We start from the raw sequence: 12,377 nt of genomic DNA, 5'->3' as shown, positions 1-12,377 counted from the left end.
GAGACAAAACACGCTTAAAGTGTCAACCAAAAAGGTTGAGTGAAATTCATAGGTTTATAAATAATATCCAAAGTTTTAGACCACAAGATTTAGTTTAAAGTTGATTGATATAGAAATATCAATCTAAAAGTGTTGCTGCATTTTTTAATATCGCTACTAAACAAGTTTACCCTATGACACCTTGTACTGTCAGTGTCGTGGAATCATTATTATGTAACCAAAGACCAACGGTCGAATGGTTAGAGACGTTACTCTCAATAGGCCTACTCACAATAATTAAGTTTGCATTTAAACGTAGCAATTAACGATATTACGGTAGGGATTATAAGCGAGAACGACTCTAAATGAGACGTTTTATTTATTAAATAAACAGCAGAAGCATTATTCAAAGTTTTACATCATAAGAGTACAGTAAATGGAAAATGTCTTAAACAAAATGATAAATATGAATGATGGACTCCATGCAAGCAGCAAAGCATACATCAATCATCTAGTAGCAAGTAGCAGCTAGCTCAATCATCACCTGAGACAAAGCACGCTTAAAGTATCAACCAAAAAGGTAGAGTGAAATTCATAGGTTTATAAATAATATCCAAAGTTTTAGACCACAAGATTTAGTTTAAAGTTGATTGATATAGAAATATCAATCTAAAAGTGTTGCTGCATTTTGTAATATCGCTACTAAACAAGTTTACCCTATGACACCTTGTACTGTCAGTGTCGTGGAATTATTATTATGTAACCAAAGACCAACGGTCGAATGGTTAGAGACGTTACTCTCAATAGGCCTACTCACAAGAATTAAGTTTGCATTTAAACATAGCAATTAACGATATTACGGTAGGGATTTAGCATGAATCAAAGCATGACAGCATAGTTAACAATTTAGTACTTGTGTCTAAGCGTAAAACAGTTATAAAGCAAGCATGTGTCTCACCCCAAAAGTTATAAAACAGTTATGAAACAGTAAAAAGTGGGGCTATGAAGTTCACCTTAGTAGCACACGAAAGAATTGAACGGAAGGACGTAACCGAGATCTCAACATAGAGATAGAACGTATGATCAGACATTGCCTAACAGACAATAGTATATAGTACTATATTGATAGTAATGGTTCACTAAAGAATTTCCATTTTCGGAAGGTTACTATTCTTAATTTAGCTCAATCACTAAAGACGTCCTTTCATTCAATTCTTTCATGAAATACTCTTTTGTGCTGCTAAGGTGAACTTCATAGCCCCACTTTTTACTGTTTCATAACTGTTTTATAACTTTCGAGGTGAGACACATGCTTGCTTTATAACTGTTTTACGCTTAGACACAAGTACTAAATTGTTAACTATGCTGTCATGCTTTGATTCATGCTAAATCCCTACTGTAATATCGTTAATTGCTACATTTAAATGCAAACTTAATTATTGTGAGTAGGCCTATTGAGAGTAACGTCTCTAACCATTCGACCGTTGGTCTTTGGTTACATAATAATGATTCCACGACAATGACAGTACAAGGTGTCATAGGGTAAACTGGTTTAGTAGCGATATTACAAAATGCAGCAACACTTTTAGATTGATATTTCTATATCAATCAACTTTAAACTAAATCTTGTGGTCTAAAACTTTGGATATTATTTATAAACCTGTGAATTTCACTCAACCTTTTTGGTTGACACTTTAAGCATGTTTTATCTCAGGTGATGTTTGAGCTAGCTGTTTGCAACTTTGTGATGATAGATTTGATGCTTGCATGGATTCCACATCGCATATTATATTTTAGTTCATAAACATTTATTTTACGTTTTAATAATAATGTAAACATGTATTAATCTGTCACACCCCCAAAATGAACCAGGGGTAATTGTGACCAATCATATCATAACACAGTTGTATAAGCGAGAACGACTCTAAATGAGACGTTTTATTTATTAAATAAACAGCGGAAGCATTATTCAAAGTTTTACATCATAAGAGTATAGTAAATGGAAAATGTCTTAAACAAAATGATAAATATGAATGATGGACTCCATGCAAGCAGCAAAGTATACATCAATCATCTAGTAGCAAGTAGCAGCTAGCTCAATTATCACCTGAGACAAAACACGCTTAAAGTGTCAACCAAAAAGGTTGAGTGAAATTCATAGGTTTATAAATAATATCCAAAGTTTTAGACCACGAGATTTAGTTTAAAGTTGATTGATATAGAAATATCAATCTAAAAGTGTTGCTGCATTTTGTAATATCGCTACTAAACAAGTTTACCCTATGACACCTTGTACTGTCAGTGTCATGGAATCATTATTATGTAACCAAAGACCAACGGTCGAATGGTTAGAGAGGTTACTCTCAATAGGCCTACTCACAATAATTAAGTTTGCATTTAAACGTAGCAATTGACGATATTATGGTAGGGATTTAGCATGAATCAAAGCATGACAGCATAGTTAACAATTTAGTACTTGTGTCTAAGTGTAAAACAGTTATAAAGCAAGCATGTGTCTCACCCCAAAAGTTATAAAACAGTTAATTGATAGTAATGGTTCACTAAAGAATTTCCATTTTCGGAAGGTTACTATTTATGGAAAGTTTCCACTTATAGTAATTTTTCAATTTTAGAAAGTTCGGGTTAATCTTTAGCAAGATGTTGTACAACTCTACTCAAACTTCGTTGCTATCAAATAAGTCAGGAATGACCAGATGTAACGGGGGGCCCAGGATTCTTGACCAGAATCTAAGTCATGGCATTCGAGATCCACAAGCTTACCCATAAATGGCAACCTAGACATCATTCACTTACGACCGTGAGTAGCGATGAAGTTCACATGAATTATACATTATCTTTGATTAACCTTCACTTTAGGTGTATACACACAACGAATTATTAATGTACTTAATAATTATATATGTGATAATATAACCTAAGTTTTATTTAATATTTAGTTATTATACCTTAGTATGTCTTATATATATTAAATATAATTACCTTTAAATAAATACCTAATTTACTTCAAAAATAATAGTGTTTTATTAATCGAACATTATTCAAAAATGTCTAAATAATAAATTAAATATCTAAAAATTACATACATGATTTTTATAGTCTTAGTTAATCATATAGATTAGTAGAAAAATTTAAGAAAACATTTTTATTATATTTTTGTATTTATTTTTGTTTTTACCCTTAATGTATTCACAAAACAATTTTAATTCTACATAATTACTAAATAAACGCAAATAATTATTTTTATAATTTTTATAAGTTTCTATCAGTCTAATAACCTGTAGAAAAATATTTAAATTTTTTTTATTATTTTATATTTATTCTTAATTTACCTTCGAATTACATAATAATAGAGTTTAATTATATAATAAATACCAATTCGACCCAAGTAATTATTTTTATAATTTTTTTAGATCTATATAAGTTTTAAAAACTCAGAAAAAATTATATATATTTTATTTTTGGTTAAAAGTATTTATTACGAATTTTACATTGTTTTTACGTTTAAACACTACATAATTCGTATTTAATTATAACTAATATTCCATAAATTATCAAAATTATTTTTATGCATTATAACACTTATAATACTAATTATAACAAATAAACATAATTAATTTCGAATTTTACAAAGAATATACAATAAATATAAATATAAATGACAATATTGAAAAAAATTAATAAAAATAGAAAGTACCTCAAATTTTCTTCAAGGTTTTGAGAGAATAACTTAAGTTTTTGTGTTCGGCAAGAAAAAATAAATGAGGAGCCATGTATTTATAGGTAAAAAATGGTTGGTGAAAAGAAAAAAATAAAATAAAATAAAGGTGCCAATTTTGACAAAATAATAAAAACATGTTAAAAATGTTTTTAATAAGTTTTTGTTTTTAAAAATATTTAGTCAAAATTTATGGGCTCATTATTTAATTTATAAAAAAAACCTTATTTCTTTTTATTTTTATTTTTTTATAAGCTAAAAATATATATATAATGATTAAAATAACTTATCATTTAATTAATAATTATGTTTCATATAGTTTTAAATATAATACGCATTAATATTAATATTAACTAAAGTTATTTTATATAATTAGTGTAAACTTTAGTTAACAAAAAGTGTCGACTAAAAATAAATATTTGATCAATGTCAAATTTAATTATATATTACGTATGGATAACAACCCTATAGTCAAATTAGTCAATTCAGGTATGGAAATATGAGGGTTGTTATAGTACCTACCCGTTAAAAGAAATTTAGTCCCGAAATTTAGTTGTTTCCATTAATCGGTGTTGTTCGTACATAGACGAGGATATTTACGTTTTATTTGGTTTTCACGTTCCCAGGTATGCTCGGGGCCTTGCGTGAATTCCAACGGATAGAATATTGTTCTGTTTCAAGAATTAAAATCATACAAACCATAATTTCTACAAGTTCTTCTACGAAGTACATTTTATTATTAATGCGGAGATCATTCAAAATGATGATGTTTTACAAGTCATTTCAGTAAATTAGATACATGAAATATGTTATGAATAATATTATATAAAATAACTTTAGTTAATATTAATATTAATGTGTATTATATATAAAACTATATGTAACATAATTATTAATTAAATGATAAGTTATTTTAATTATTATTTATATTTTTAGCTTATATAAAAAAAAGAAATAAGATTTTTTTAAAAAATTAAATAATGAGCCCATGAATTTTGACTAAATATTTTCAAAAATAAAAACTTATTAAAAACATTTTTAACATGTTTTTATTATTTTGTCAAAATTGACACCTTTATTTTATTATTTTTTTTTTCACCAACCATTTTTTACCTATAAATACATGGCTCCTCATTCATTTTTTCTTACCAAACACAAAAACTTAAGTTATTCTCTCAAAACCTTGAAGAAAATTTGAGGTACTTTCTATTTTTATTAATTTTTTTCAATATTGTCATTTATATTTATATTTATTGTATATTCTTTGTAAAATTCAAAATTAATTATGTTTATATGTTATAATTAGTATTATAAGTGTTATAATGCATAAAAATAATTTTGATAATTTATGGAATATTATTTATAATTAAATATGAATTATGTAGTGTTTAAACGTAAAAATAATGTAAAATTCGTAATAAATACTTTTAACCAAAAATAAAATATATATAATTTTTTTCTGAGTTTTTAAAACTTATATAGATCTGAAAAAATTATAAAAATAATTACTTGGGTCGAATTGGTATTTATTATATAATTAAACTCTATTATTATGTAATTCGAAGGTAAATTAAGAATAAATATAAAATAATAAAAAAATATTTTTATAAATATTTTTCTACAGGTTATTAGACTGATAGAAACTTATAAAAATTATAAAAATAATTATTTGGGTTTATTTAGTAATTATGTAGAATTAAAATTTTTTTGTGAATACATTAAGGGTAAAAACAAAAATAAATATAAAACTATAATAAAAACGTTTTCTTAAATTTTTCTACTAATCTATATGATTAACTAAGACTATAAAAATTATGTATGTAATTTTTAGATATTTAATTTATTATTTAGACATTTTTGAATAATGTTCGATTAATAAAACACTATTATTTTTGAAGTAATTTAGGTATTTATTTAAAGGTAATTATATTTAATATATATAAGACATACTAAGGTATAATAACTAAATATTAAATAAAACTTAGGTTATATTATCACATATATAATTATTAAGTACATTAATAATTCGTTGTGTGTATACACCTAAATTGAAGATTAATCAAAGATAATGTATAATTCATGTGAACTTCATCGCTACTCACGGTCGTAAGTGAATGATGTCTAGGTTGCCATTTATGGGTAAGCTTGTGGATCTCGAATGCCATGACTTAGTGAAAGGACCCGTTCATATACATTATAAACGATTCACAATAGTTGATTACATCGCGAGGTATTTGACCTCTATATGATACATTTTACAAACATTGCATTCGTTTTTAAAAGATAAACTTTCTTTATAACGAAAGTTGACGGCATGCACACCATTTCATAATACATCCAACTATAATTGGCTTAAAAATAATCTTGATGAACTCAATGACTCGAATGCAACGTCTTTCAAAATATGCCATGAATGACTCCAAGTAATATCCTTAAAATAAGCTAATGCACAGCGGAAGATTTCTTTAATACCTGAGAATAAACATGCTTTAAAGTGTCAACCAAAAGGTTGGTGAGTTCATAGGTTTATCATAATAATCATTTCAATATATTAATAGACCACAAGATTTCCGTTTATAAATATATGTACACTTGCAAGTGTATAAAAGTATCCTATAAGTTGTAGGCACCCGGTAACAAGCCTTAACGTTCATGTTTTACCCTCTGAAGTACACCAGATCAGGTGTGTTTAAAATAACCTCGAAGTACTAAAGCATCCCATAGTCAGGATGGGGTTTGTCAGGCCCAATAGATCTATCTTTAGGATTCGCGCCTACCGTACATAGACAAGTAGTTTAATGTTACCAAGCTAAGGGTATATTTCTGGTTTAAACCCACATAGAATTAGTTTTAGTACTTGTGCCTACTTCGTAAAACATTTATAAAACAGCACATGTATTCTCAGCCTAAAAATATATATTGCAAAAGCAATTAAAAAGGGAGCAAATGAAACTCACAATACTGTATTTCGTAGTAAAAATACATATAACGTCATTTAACAAGTGCAAGGTTGGCCTCGGATTCACGAACGTATCAATATTTAGATTCAATATTGTAGGAAAGTACGTAGACGCAACGGAGATGATAAACACTATATTGACCTCACGAGCATACCCATGAACCATACTCATCACCTCCATAGCTATAACCCATAATTTCCTTAGCTTCGACTCATTCAAAAAAACTATTTTGAAATCACTCGGACACCACTCCGTCGTAATATTTTATGTATACTAATAATATCTTGAAATAATACAGAGCAAATATATATATATATATATATATATATATATATATATATATATATATATATATATATATATATATATATATATATATATATATATATATATATATATATATATATATATATAAATCGATTGAGAGAGTTTAGAGAAATATATTTTCAAGTTTCTATGAAATAATGAAACCTATTGAATTCTATTTATAATAGATTTTTGAATTATTAAAGTGAATTATTAAAGTATGAATTATTAAAATGAATTATTAAAGTATGAATTATTAAAGTGAATTATTAAAGTATGAATTATTAAAGTGAATTATTAAAGTGAATTATTAAAGTATGAATTATTAAAGTATGAATTATTAAAGTGAATTATTAAAGTATGAATTATTAAAGTGAATTATTAAAGTATGAATTATTAAAGTGAATTATTAAAGTATGAATTATTAAAGTGAATTATTAAAGTGAATTATTAAAGTATGAATTATTAAAGTGAATTATTAAAGTTAAAGTAAAGTAAAAGTAAAGTAAAGGTAAAGTTAAAGTATAGTAAAAGTATAAAAACTATGTATGTATAATACGCGTATAAATATATATAATATTAATTTAAATTGTTATATATATTTAATGAAATAAAATATAAATGTCGTTATATTTATTATACTGGTTAAGTAATGAGTTGTCAAAAGTGATTCTAGATATTTATAAAAGTTATATACGTTTTAATAATAAAGTTCTTTTTAAACTGAAAACGTCTTTGTACGTTTGAAAATAGATTAATAGAATATTATGGAAACCAATTCTCCACTAACTTTTGTCTAACTTTCGTAAATGACACTTTTTGTTTTTATTTATAAATAGCTTTACAAATTATTCTGAATATCGTTAAGAGGAATCGATTTTCTCAAATCATAGTGGACCTCTCAACAGAGACTTGTAATCATAATTCAATGTTTCTGATAATTCAATCATTTAATATATATTTTTTTTAATTTCGCCGAAAATCATATTGAAACAAATACGTTCGTATAAAGTATTATAAGTTTAATACTTTATTAATATTCTCAAGTTATAATATATATATATATATACATATACATATCTATTTATATATAACGGTTCGTGAATCGTCGGAATTTGGTCGAGGTTATAATGAATGTATGAACACAGTTTAAAATTCTTGAGATTTAACTTAACAAACTTTGCTTATCGTGTCGGAATAATATAAAGATTAAAGTTTAAATTTGGTCAGAAATTTCTGGGTCGTCACAGTACCTACCCGTTAAAGAAATTTCGTCCCTGAAATTTGATAGAGGTCGTCATGACTAACAATGAGAATGTTATTATAACGATTATAGAGTTTTATCATGTTCAAGAAGAATGGATAAAATAATTCAATTACTCGAAGCGTGTGAGTGAAGTTATCGTAAATGAATGAAATAAGATCATAGTGATTCGTCGTATCTTTTGACGTCATCACGATTGATCTCTGAAAAGAAAATCTTTGTAATCTATATTGGATTTGATTATTCGGCGATTAAGGAAATTATGATCCTCTTCGAATTAATGCGATAATCCATTTTGATTTCTCTGTCGGATATTTCACTATAAATCCACCTCATTTGTTTTCTTACAACTCACACCTTCTCAACTCATATTTTAAAGTATTTGTCAATATGCTTCATCCAGTGCTGATTCTTGATATACTCCTCACTTTCATATCTGTCGCTCTTCTTTTTCATCTGCCTCCGGAAGAATCTATTTACTTCTACTATACTCTTGGTTTTATAGTGTTTTTAGTTCTCCGGTGTCTTTATATTGCTATATGCATTGATATATACGGTTTGTGATTTCTGGTTTGTTGTTGGGTTTTATATCTTCCCTTATATTTCAAAGTCCTTGCTTCTTCTATAATCATTGTCATCCACAGTTAATGCTCTCTTCTATTTGCTATGATTTATACTCCCATTTCTAGTTCGGAGCTTTGTCCTTTCGTTTCTTCTTCTTGCGATTAAGCACCGCTTGTAATGGTTCAGAATTCGCAGATATAAATTTCGGAATGAACATTGTTAATGTTCTAGGAAGGAAATTGTAATGACACGATCTTGACTTGTCAAATTACCAGAATACCTCGGAAAAGGCCGAATCATCAAGAAATATTTTCTTGATATTTAGAGATCAAAGAGAATACAAGAGTCGTGTAACATAGCACATGATGACGTTATGATCTGTGAATCATCATGTTCCATTTAGAAACTCAGCATGAATTACTGTAATATAATCACGTTGATCAAGTGTCATTATATTATACTAACTCATGCTTCAGCTCCCAACACTTCTTCAAGAATATTCCTATTTTAAACTCGAATGTTTCAGAATTTAGAAACTAAAATAGTTTCTTTTATGATATAATACAGATAGCGCGAAGAGGTAAATGATTTCAGATAAAAATAATTATAAAAATATATCTTCAGAAGTATGGATGATATTTATAATGAAAGATACGATGATATCTTAGAATGTCTAATATCAGAGGATGATGAAGGATATTGTCCGCAGGAGTTTAGAGTCAGGAGCAAGGTATTCGTTAATGACTTCAGCAAGTACTGAATCATTTGGATTCTTTGAAGGCAGGTTCAGCCTTTGTGATTTGTCCACAGCCTCCTTCATACTTTGCTCAATCCGTTTTCCAGTTCCAAATCTTCTCTTTTTCTGAGCTTTGCCAATATACTATCCTTTATCATCCAACTTTTTACTGTTAAGGTCGTTTACAGTTTTTTTTTGCTGCTTCATCAGCATTTTTCAAAATTTCAAAAACTGGTTAATGTTTAGGGTGTTTTTCAGAAATTTCTCATTCAAAGAATGTAAGTCTTGGAGGTAGACGTTGTGTGTATATGTAATTGTTGATGTAGACATGCTGCGAGGTTTCAAAATACTGATTGCTGATTCTCAATTATTGGTATGGCAATTCTTGTTATAAGGTACGAATGACTATATGATAGGGTTTCGATAATTATAATGATTTTTTTTTTGGAAAGTCAAAGATCAGTGAAGTTGTTGGTAAGTTTATTGCTAATGTGGTGAATGTAAACGATTCCCCGGTAACGTTGGCGAAAGGGCAACGTATCTATCGAGGTTATAATAAGACTTTTTTTGATTGAGAAGTCGAAGTTGACTTGTTGGAGCTGTGACAAAACTGACTATTTTTAAACGGAATTGAAAAGTTATGTTAGCTAGTAAATGCCAAAGGGTCTAACACGGATACGTGTCGAACTATGACTTGAGTTTTGAGAGTTTTTCAGGTGTATAACTGTGGGTAACATGTGGTTGGATCATCATCTCGATTGTTCCTTAGTTGAAGTGTCTTCAGGAATTTCGAAGGGTTTGAGCACATACTGTAATCGTTAATACATATGATGTTCTAACACAGTTTTGAAGTCAAAGTATAGCTTTGAAAGATATAGGAATCTAAGAGTGATGATACTGGTTATATTTAGAATTGAATTATGCGATTTCAAAATCAGAATATGTAATTGAATTTGAATGAGTATGATTGTTTTGATTTATATGAAAGAATGGATATTGTTGTGAAAGTAGGGAGTATAGTTGATGATTGCTGAATCAGTTTCGAAAAATGTAATATATTAATTGTGAATTTATATATCTCTCGGGTATTACCTACTCGTTAAAAAAAATTTCACAATTAATATTTTGTACAACAGAATTTTATTACAGTCTTTATGAAAATATATATGTGCATATTTTCTTCAGATGTAACATAGATTTAATGAGTTAATATTAAATTAAACTCATTTGATTTACGGTTGAAACTAGAACTGAATAATCGCTAAAGACTTTAGAAATTACATAACTTTTACGGAGTATTTATTCAATAAAATTGAAATTATGAATTAATACTTCGTTATTTGTTGGTGTTTGTAACCCTTGCACCATATTCTCTAAAGCCACTACTCGAGCGCGAAGCGCGTTGACTTCTTCTATTACACCGGGGTGATTATCAGTTCGGACGAGCGGATAAATAAAATCTAGAACTTGATGTAGTATATAATCATGACGAGAAACTCTGGAAATGAGAGAGAAAATGGTGTTTCGGACCGGTTCGCCGGTAAGTGCTTCAGGTTCATCGCCAAGAGGGCAATGTGGTGGATGGAAGGGATCACCTTCTTCTTGTCTCCAATTATTGAGGAGGCTACGAACCTATCCCCAATTCATCCAGAATAGATGATGGCTAATTGGTTGATCCATTCCGGTCACACTGCTTTCGGAGCTTGAGTGGGATTCCATATCGGAATTCGAGGGACTTGAACTAATGATGAATTCCATTTCGTTCGATTGAATAAAGGATTTTTCGATATGAAATGATTTTTCAGCTATCGGGTGGTATTCTAATTACATAGAATATCTATATATATATAGCGCAAAAGATTTCGTAGATTACGGAGGAATTTACGGGATATGTCAGGCAAAGTTTACAGTAACAGATACGCTAAGATATGGATTAGCAGATATACTAAGATATGAATTTTGTCTATACACTATTCATGCAATCAATACAGTAAGACGTGTCTAGACTAAGAATGATAAGCAGGCAATTTTCGACAAAAATGATAAGCAAAACTTTTGACATGCAGACACGGTCGAAGTCCAGGCTCACTAATGCATCCTAACGACTATCAGTCAGACACACTAATGCAAACCTGGTTCGCTAAGACCACCTCTCTGATACCAACTGAAAGGACCCGTTCATATACATTATAAACGATTCACAATAGTTGATTACATCGCGAGGTATTTGACCTCTATATGATACATTTTACAAACATTGCATTCGTTTTTAAAGGATAAACTTTCTTTATAACGAAAGTTGACGGCATGCACACCATTTCATAATACATCCAACTATAATTGGCTTAATAATAATCTTGATGAACTCAATGACTCGAATGCAACGTCTTTCAAAATATGCCATGAATGACTCCAAGTAATATCCTTAAAATAAGCTAATGCACAGCGGAAGATTTCTTTAATACCTGAGAATAAACATGCTTTAAAGTGTCAACCAAAAGGTTGGTGAGTTCATAGGTTTATCATAACAATCATTTCAATATATTAATAGACCACAAGATTTCCGTTTATAAATATATGTACACTCGCAAGTGTATAAAAGTATCCTATAAGTTGTAGGCACCCGGTAACAAGCCTTAACGTTCATGTTTTACCCTCTGAAGTACACCCGATCAGGTGTGTTTAAAATAACCTCGAAGTACTAAAGCATCCCATAGTCAGGATGGGGTTTGTCAGGCCCAACAGATCTATCTTTAGGATTCGCGCCTACCGTACATAGACAAGTAGTTTAATGTTACCAAGCTAAGGGTATATTTCTGGTTTAAACCCACA

At 28.7% G+C, this 12,377-nt stretch overlaps 1 long non-coding RNA gene across 1 annotated transcript in view; it reads right to left on the bottom strand.

Annotated features, from left to right (window-relative positions):
- Positions 1 to 322: 322 nt before the first annotated feature.
- LOC139864572 (uncharacterized) overlaps positions 323 to 12,377 on the bottom strand; it is a 50,375-nt gene continuing 38,320 nt past the window's right edge. Inside the window, exon 2 of the long non-coding RNA XR_011764488.1 lies at positions 323 to 523. This is a non-coding gene — a long non-coding RNA (uncharacterized lncRNA). The remainder of the gene's footprint in view (positions 524 to 12,377) is intronic.

Source organism: Rutidosis leptorrhynchoides, chromosome 1, assembly GCF_046630445.1.
Source record: "Rutidosis leptorrhynchoides isolate AG116_Rl617_1_P2 chromosome 1, CSIRO_AGI_Rlap_v1, whole genome shotgun sequence".
In the NCBI taxonomy this organism is placed as follows: Eukaryota; Viridiplantae; Streptophyta; class Magnoliopsida; order Asterales; family Asteraceae; genus Rutidosis; species Rutidosis leptorrhynchoides.
Note: the sequence above shows the minus strand (reverse complement) of the source record. Positions and strands in the feature narration are given on the sequence as shown.